At 34.1% G+C, this 9,000-nt stretch overlaps 1 non-coding gene across 1 annotated transcript; it reads left to right on the top strand.

The window, feature by feature from the left end:
• The first annotated feature begins 5,002 nt into the window (after positions 1-5,002).
• On the top strand, positions 5,003-5,109 carry LOC139894922 (small nucleolar RNA R71). The gene has a single exon (XR_011775398.1). It is a non-coding gene; the product is annotated as a small nucleolar RNA R71 (small nucleolar RNA).
• Positions 5,110-9,000: the final 3,891 nt, after the last annotated feature.

The raw sequence follows: 9,000 nt of genomic DNA, 5'->3' as shown, positions 1-9,000 counted from the left end.
TTTAGTAAATAGAGTTGGTTTGTTAACCTTTTCCAGGTGATCTTTTCTTGGTTCTTTCACTTCTACTTGAACTTCTTGTTCATATTTTTCTTCGTTTCTTCAAATGGGAGGTTTATATAGAAATTCTTCTTCATCACTCTAATTTTAAATCTCTCCATCTTCCAATTTTGGCTTTTCATATGTCGTTGAAAACATATTTATGTTTTCATTCTGAGAGTTTTCTTTGGTGGTGAAATTATGATTGACTTCATTGTCAACTTCCATCGGACCATGTATGTAATGTTTAACTCTGTGACCATTAACTTTAAATTCAATCCCATTTGAATTTATTAATTCTACTGTTCCGTACGGGAAAACTCTTTTGACTATGAATGGTCCAGACCATCTTGATTTTAATTTTCCAGGAAATAGCTTGAAACGTGAATTGAAAAGAAGGACCCTGTCTCCTTCCTTAAATTCTTTTGAACTTCTGATTCTTTTATCATGCCATTTCTTCGTTCTTTCCTTATAGATTAACGAATTTTCTTATACATCATTTCTTAATTCTTTTAATTCGTTTAATTGACTTAACCGTAGACGGCCAGCTTCATGCAAATCAAGATTACATGTCTTCAAAGCCCAAAATGCTTTGTGCTCAATTTCTACTGGAAGGTGACATGCTTTTCCGTAAATGATTTTAAAAGGTGTGGTGCCAATTGGAATTTTGTAGGCTGTTCTAAAAGCCCAGAGTGCATCCTCCAATTTCATGGATCATTCCTTCGGATTTGATCGTACAGTATTCTCTAGAATACGTTTTAATGCTCGGTTGGTATTTTGAACTTGTCCACTTGTTTGTGGATGATAAGTGGTTGAGATTTTATGAGTTACTCCATATATTTTGAGAACTTTCTCAAGTTGATTATTACAGAAATGAGTACCCCGATCACTTATTAAAGCTTTCGGTGTTCTGAACCTTGCAAAAAGACATTTTAAGAAGTTGACTACAACTCGTGCATCGTTAGTTGGGAGAGCTTGTGCTTTCGCCCATTTAGATACATAATCAATGGCAACGAGAATGTAGAGATTATTATGAGATTTTAGAAATGGACCCATAAAGTCAATACCCCAAACGTCGAATACTTCACATACTTGAATGACATTTTGTGGCATTTCATCACGTTGACTTATTTTTCCGGCCCTTTGACCAGCATCACAGGATTTACAAATAAGGTGTGCGTCTTTGAAAATTGTAGGCCAATAGAATCCAGCGTCGTAAACTTTTCTTACTGTTAGTTGAGGCCCATAATGCCCTCCTGTTGCTCCTGTGTGACAATGGTTTAAGATTTGACTAGCTTCATCTCTGAATACACATCGGCGGATTATTCCATCGGGACATCTCTTAAACAAATGCGGATCCTCCCAAAAATAGTGTTTTATATCACTAAAGAATTTCTTTCGTTTTTGGTACGACAACCCTTTTTCAAGGAATCCACATACTAAGTAGTTTGCAAAGTCTGCAAACCATGGAATTTCATTATAACCGATTTTCAATAGATATTCATCAGGAAAGTTATCTTCTACGGCCAATTCATTTAGAACTTCTAATTCAGGATTTTCAAGGCGAGAAAGATGAGCAGCGGCGAGATTTTCTGCTCCCTTTTTGTCTCAGATTTCAATATCGAATTCTTGTAAGAGTAAGATCTAACAGATTAATCGTGGTTTGGCATCTTGTTTTGAAAATAGGTATCTAAGAGCAGAATGGTCGGTATAGACCACCGTTTTAGCTAGAACGGGATATGAACAAAATTTGTCAAAAGCAAAGACAATAGCAAGGAGTTCTTTTTCAGTAGTTGTGTAATTCATTTGTGCTCCTTGTAACATCTTACTAGCATAATAAATAGGTTGAAATCATTTTTCAATTCTTTGACCTAAAATGGCTCCCTTGCAAAATCACTTGCATCGCACAAGAGTTCAAATGGTAGATTCCAATTTGGAGTTATCATGATTGGCGCATTAGTGAGTTTTTCTTTAAGAATATTAAAAGATTTGATGCATTCATCTGAAAAGATGAATGGAGCATCTTTTTCTAGTAGTTTATTCATAGGAGTGGCAATTTTAGAAAAATCTTTTATGAAACATCGGTAAAAACCGGCATGCCCGAGAAAAATCCTAACTCCTCTAACATTGGTGGGATGTGGGAGTTTAGCAATTACATCTACTTTAGCTCTATCCACTTCAATTCCTTCCTTTGAAATTTTATGACCAAGAACGATGCCTTCTTTAACCATGAAATGACATTTCTCCCAATTAAGTAATAGATTTGATTGCTCGCATCTAATAAGCATTCGTTCAAGATTAACTAGACATGTTTCAAAAGTATCACCGAAGACTGAAAAGTCATCCATGAAAACTTCCATGCATTCTTCTATCATGTCGTGAAAAATCGCCATCATGCACCTTTGAAAAGTTGCAGGGGCGTTGCAAAGTTCAAATGGCATGCGTTTGTAAGCAAAAGTACCATAAGGGCACGTGAAGGTTGTTTTCTCTTGGTCCTCGGGTGCGATTGGAATTTGAAAGTATCTAGAGAAACCGTCAAGAAAAAAATAGTAACTATTCCCAGCTAACCTTTCCAACATTTGATCAATGTAAGGTAAGGAAAAATGATCTTTTCTGGTGGCATCATTTAGTTTTCTATAATCAATACAGACACGCCATCCTGTTACAGTCCTAGTAGGAATAACTCATCTTTTTCATTTGTGATGACAGTCATGCCACCCATCTTAGGTACACATTGAACTAGGCTTACCCATGGACTATCAGAGATTGGATAAATTAAACCTGCGTCGAGCAGTTTAATAATTTCTTTCTTAACAATATCTTGCATATTAGGATTTAGTCTTCGTTGGCGTTGCACATACGTTTTATGACCTTCTTCCATAAGGATTTTATATGTGCAATACGAAGGACTTATTCCTTTAATGTCATGAATCTTCCATGCAATAGCTGGTTTATGAGCTTTTAGCACAGAAATGAGTTGAGATTTTCATTTTTCGTAAGAGAAGACAATATTATTACAGGTAATTCAGATTCACCATGTAAATAAGCGTATTCTAAATGGTTTGGAAATGGCTTTAACTCTAATATCGGTGGTTCTTCTATCGATGATTTGTATCGATATATGTCTTCCTCTTTTAGCATTTGAAGTTCTTCTATTGTTGGTTCATATTCATTAGCCATAAGTGCGGCTAACATTTTAGCTTCATCAATTGGTTCAGTTCCTTCTCCTAAAGAACATTCTCATGTTCCTTGTAATTCTGGAAATTCTTGTAAAAATTCTGCATGTGAATCTATAGTTTGAATATAATAACATGTATCATCTGCAGATTGCGGTTGTTGCATGGCTCTATCCACAGAAAATGTAACACTCTCGCCCTCTATACTTAGGGTTAGTTTCTTACCAAACACGTCTATTATTGCTTTAGCCGTGTTTAAGAATGGTCTTTTTAATATGAGAGGAACTCGAGAATCTTCTTCCATGTCCAGAATAACAAAGTCTACTGGAAATACTAAAGTACCAACTTTAACTAGCATGTTTTCCATTATCCCTCTAGGATATTTTACTGATCGATCGGCTAGTTGTATGCTTATTCTTGTTGGTTTCAATTCTCCAAGGTCTAGTTTAGTGTATAGTGAATACGGCATTAAATTTATACTAGCACCTAAGTCTGCCAATGCTTCTATTGAACTAAGACTACCCAGAAAACATGGAATGGTGAAACTTCCTGGATCTGATAATTTTTCTGGTATCTTATTCAACAGCACTGCAGAGCAATTAGCATTCATTGTAACAGCTGAGAGTTCTTCCATTTTCTTTCTATTTGTGATTAGATCTTTCAGGAATTTAGCATATCTTGGCATTCCTGAAATCACATCAATGAAAGGAAGATTTACATTTATTTGTTTAAACATATCCAAGAATTTGGATTGCTCAGCTTCAAGTCTTTCTTTTCTCATTTTACTCGGGTAAGGAAGCGGTGGTTGGTATGGTTTAACATAAGGTTTAGCCTTAACTGTGTTATCTTCATTAACCTTTTCAACCACCGATTTTGTTTCTTTCTCTTGCTCAGATTGTGGTGGCTGTATAGTAGGAATAGAGTCATCAAAAATTTCAGGTATTTCAGGTGGTTTAAGTATAATACCACTTCTTGTGGTAATGGCTTTAGCTGTTTCATTCCGGGGGTTAGCATTTGTATCACTAGGTATACTCCCTGGTTTTCTTTCACCTATCAACCTTGCTAGGTTGCTTACTTCCTGTTCCAGATTTTGGATAGAAGCTTGTTGATTTCTAAATGCTTGAGCATTTTGTTCATTAGTTTGTTTCTGAGATGTGAAAAACTGCGTTTGAGATTCAACTAGCTTCGACATCATATCTTCTAAATTTGGCTTTTTATCATCGGTCTGTGGTGGTTTATTTGGAAAAATAGGTCTTTGCTGGTTGTAAGTATTATTAGATACTTGTTGATTGCTAGGATCTTGTTGGTTGTTGTATGTAATATTTTGGTTATAATTCTGATTTTGATTGTAGTTTGGTCTTGGCAGTTGATAATTATTTTGATAATTATTTCCAGGCCTTTGGTTCATGTATGAAACATTCTCTCTTTGTTCCATTGTTTGTTCAATACTGAGACAATCTTTTGTCAAATGTGGTCCTCTACACTACTCACAACTAATTCGTATTGTGTGAATATATTTAGTCATCTTTTCCATTCTTCTCTCGAAAGCATCTAACTTTGCGGAAATGGAATCAAAGTCATGGCTAGAATCGGCTCTAGCCACTTTAGATGAATGAAGAATATCTTTTTCATGGTGCCACTCATGTGAGTGGGATGCTGTGTTATCAATAATTTTGTGAGCTTCGGTTGCGGTTTTCTTTATAATGGAACCTCCAGCTGCTGTGTCGATATCTTTTCGTGTAGCAACGTCGCATCCTTGATAGAATTTTTGTACTATATGATAATTGTCTAAACTATGTTGAGGACATCCTCTCAACAACTTTCCGAATCTTGTCCATGCCTCATATAGAGTTTCATTTGGCTTTTGCGTGAACGTAACAATTTCTCTTTGAAGTCTCACGGCTTTAGATGCCGGAAAGAATCTTTTAAGAAATTTCTCAACTAAAACATCCCATGTATCAATCGCTCCTTCAGGTAACGATTCTAACAAATCTTTGGCTTCTCCCTTTAAAGTCCAGGGAAATAACATGAGATAGATCTGTTCATCCTCAACTTCTCTAATTTTGAATAGAGTAAAAATCCTATTAAAGGTTTGAAGATGTTCGTTTGAATCTTCTTTTGGCGTACCACTAAATTGGCACTGATTAGTTACCATGTGTAGGATTTGTCCTTTGATTTCGTAATCTGGTGCATTAATGTCTGGTTGAGTAATGGCATGACCTTGGTCAGTGCGTGTAGCTCTCATTCGGTCTTCCATACTTAGAGGTTCCAGATTTTCCATGATTGAATTTGTTGAATCTGAATCACTAGAGGATTCTGATTTAATGGTTTCTTCCTCGACAATCTCTGGTTGTATGATTTGTGGTTCCAGAGGAATGATTAGTGGTTCAGGATCTCTGAATTGTCCTTGAATATCCTCCGGTTTCTCAATTGTGAGGTCGGGTTCAAAAAATGGATTATCGGAAATTTGAATTGGAGTACTTGGTCGAGAAGATGATGATTCTAAAGAAAAATCAACGGCGACAATATTGGCTAGATATCTTGATCGAGTTACAGGTGATGAACGTATGAAAGGTGGTGAACGTTTTGCTCGGTGCATTCACAGAATATCATATTAGTTATAAAGATAAAAATTATATAAGTTATCAAATTAATAGACTTTTCTGATTTTGCCCACGTTTCGAATAGCCAATAGATGCAGCAGGTAGCCAGGACCCTTTAAATCGGAAATCCACAACTCCCCACTAACAAATTCAACTATTACTACGAACCAGAAAATTTTGGATGTCTAACAATTTAACCGCTTAAAATAATTTTTCGTCGAAATTTTGAAGAAAATATAGAAAATTCAAGGTCCTAAAAACAAGAGCATAGAAATGGAAAAGAAAAAGCGCGTCGAAAAATAAGAGGTCGAAAAACAAACGTTGAAAAACAAACAGTCGAAAAATAAAAGGTATTAAGGCGTAAAGGAATTCTAAATCCAAAACGACAATAACTTAAAAAGGTACTACAATTTATTTAAAACTAAAGCGATAAGCGACGTCGTAAAATTCTAAAGCGTCTAAATCTTAGTCTAAAGAAAAAGCACTTAAGGGATTTTACAGCAAAGCCTAAAAATCTAGAAATATAAAATTACTACGGCAAAAACTAAGTTTAAAACTAGTTACGAACGATAAATTACAAATTACAAATTACAAATTAAATGATTAAAATATATAATTTATAAAAAATATAAAAAATATTATTTTTATATTATTATTTTATAAAAGTATTAATTTTATAGTTAATAAAACAAAATTAAACTTAAAAATACAAATTAATTTAAAACTAAACTAAATATTAAAAAACTAAACCCTAATTACTAATTAATTAATAATAATTATTATTAACCCTAACACTAAACCGTACGTACCAGGTATCTGACCTGTCAGAAGACCTCATGCGGTCGCATGAGTTTTATGCATCTTGGCCATGCTATCGCATGGATATGGATACCAGGCCTGTTCTTGGGCTGCTACAGTGATTGAGCTCGGTTACTTATTTAATTTTTTTTTATATATAGCGTTTCGCTTTTCTTCCCCGACAGCGGCGCCAAAAATACTTGATGTGTGCGAGGGGTAGTACGAAATACTATTAAATACGATACAATTTTACACAAGTTATTTATTTATTTATTGAATGGATATACCTAAACCTTGCTACAACACTTATAGACAGTGTACCTAATCATAGAGTAGTGTAGTTTTTAGTAAGTCCGGTTCGTTCCACATGGAGCTTGCTAAGTTTAACGCTATATTTATTTTAAACTATATATATATATATATATATATATATATATATATATATATATATATATAAGTAGTATTATTATTATTATAAAAGGGGGTTTTACCGTTTAGTGACCGGTTTGTTGATTTTAAGTTCTAATTTAAAATATTAAATATAACTTAATTTAAAGCGTAAAATAAATGATGATAAATAAAAGTACGATAATTAAAAGTGCGATAATTTAAAGTATGATAAATAAAATGACAATAAATAAAAGTGCGATGAGATATAAAATAAAGGAATTATGCTTATTTAAACTTCCATAATCATGATGTTTGACGTGTTGATTTTAATTTATTACCATGGGTTAATTGTCCTTTGTCCTGGATTATTCGATATGTCCATCTGGTGTTGTCCATAATAGTCCATCGGTCATAATTATAAAGTGCGAGAGTCTTCGCCAAATTAACCTTATACCCGAAGTCAAATATTCCAACTAATTGGGGATTTAAACCGTAACAAGGTCTTAATACTTTGTTTAATGAATCCACCAGGTTATCGACTACGTGTAATCCAAGGTTTTAATACTTTGTTAACTGTTACACCAATTACCCTTGAATGTAATCCACCCATGTTTTAACGAGTCCAGTGATTATTAATCCATCCCCGTGTCCGGTCAAATGAATAATTATTAGTATTTATATATATCCCGCCCAGCGTACCCAGTCAAGCGTATGTGGTTATATATAAACACGTCAAATTATAAATCTCTATATTAAATCAACGAGATATCATTTAATTAATATAATGCCCATAGTCCAATTTCCACAAGTGTCGGTCTTTTGTCCAAACCCCAATTATGGTCCAAAGCCCAATAACCTAGTCTTAATATTTAGTCCAACATCACGATTACTTCGGCTTAAATAAACAAACTAATAACTTAGCCACGAGACATTAATTTAAAAAGGTTGAACATAACTTACAATGAGTATTTATCGGGTAGTGTTACACGGACAGAATTTTGACTTACAAATTTAAAATATTCGCTACTATAACCTTATTATTATTAACTTAATATTAAAATTATAATTAAAATATAAATATAAATATATTTGAGAGAGAGTTTGATGATTGATGATGGTGTACTCCTCTCATCCGAATTCGATTGCTATTTATAGGACCTGGCCAGATATTTCACTCCATGCGATTGCATGGAGTTTCTTCTTCATGGCCATGTGATCGCATGGCCTCCTGGGATAGCTCACAATGCTTTGTCTTCTTGTTTTGCCGACACATTTAAATATAAATATATAATATATATAATTTTATATAATTATATATATTATATTCATCTGCATAGTTGACTTGTAATTTTAGGTCCGTTGACTTGCGCATTAATGCTCGGTTTATGTCTCGGTTCCAGATTTTTGAACGTCCTTTCGTACGATTTAATATCTTGTACTTTGCGTTTCGCGGCTTGTACTCTTGTAATTTTTAGACGTTTCTCATCAATAAATTGAATCACTTGGATTGTACTTTGTACTTTTTAGTTTTTTGGTCGTTTACGTCTTCAAATCATCGAATCTGTCTTTTGTCTTCACCTTTTATTATTTAAACGAATATTACTTGGAAATAGAACATTTGCAACTAAAAGCTTGTCTTTCTTGAAGGATAATGCTATGAAATATATGTTCGTTTTTAGAATTATCATCGTAACGCAGAGTGATCTGTGTATACGATCGTTTTGAAAAGTACAAGATAAGATCGAAACTTGTCGAAAGCAAACACTACCTTGAGAAGTTCTTTCTCGGTAGTAGTGTAGTTCAATTGGGCCCCGGTTAAGGTGTTTCTTGCATAATAAATCTGTCTAAAGTGTTGGTTAACTCTTTGACAAAGCACCACGCCAAGCGCATAATCGCTCGCATTGTACATCAATTCAAGTCTTTATCCCAATCGGGAGAAACAAGAATTGCTAGGTTAATGAGCTTTTCTTTCAACAAGTTAAACGCTTTGGTGCATT

Source organism: Rutidosis leptorrhynchoides, chromosome 2 (genome assembly GCF_046630445.1).
Source record: "Rutidosis leptorrhynchoides isolate AG116_Rl617_1_P2 chromosome 2, CSIRO_AGI_Rlap_v1, whole genome shotgun sequence".
NCBI lineage: Eukaryota > Viridiplantae > Streptophyta > Magnoliopsida > Asterales > Asteraceae > Rutidosis > Rutidosis leptorrhynchoides.
This window is presented reverse-complemented; position numbering and strand designations above follow the sequence as displayed.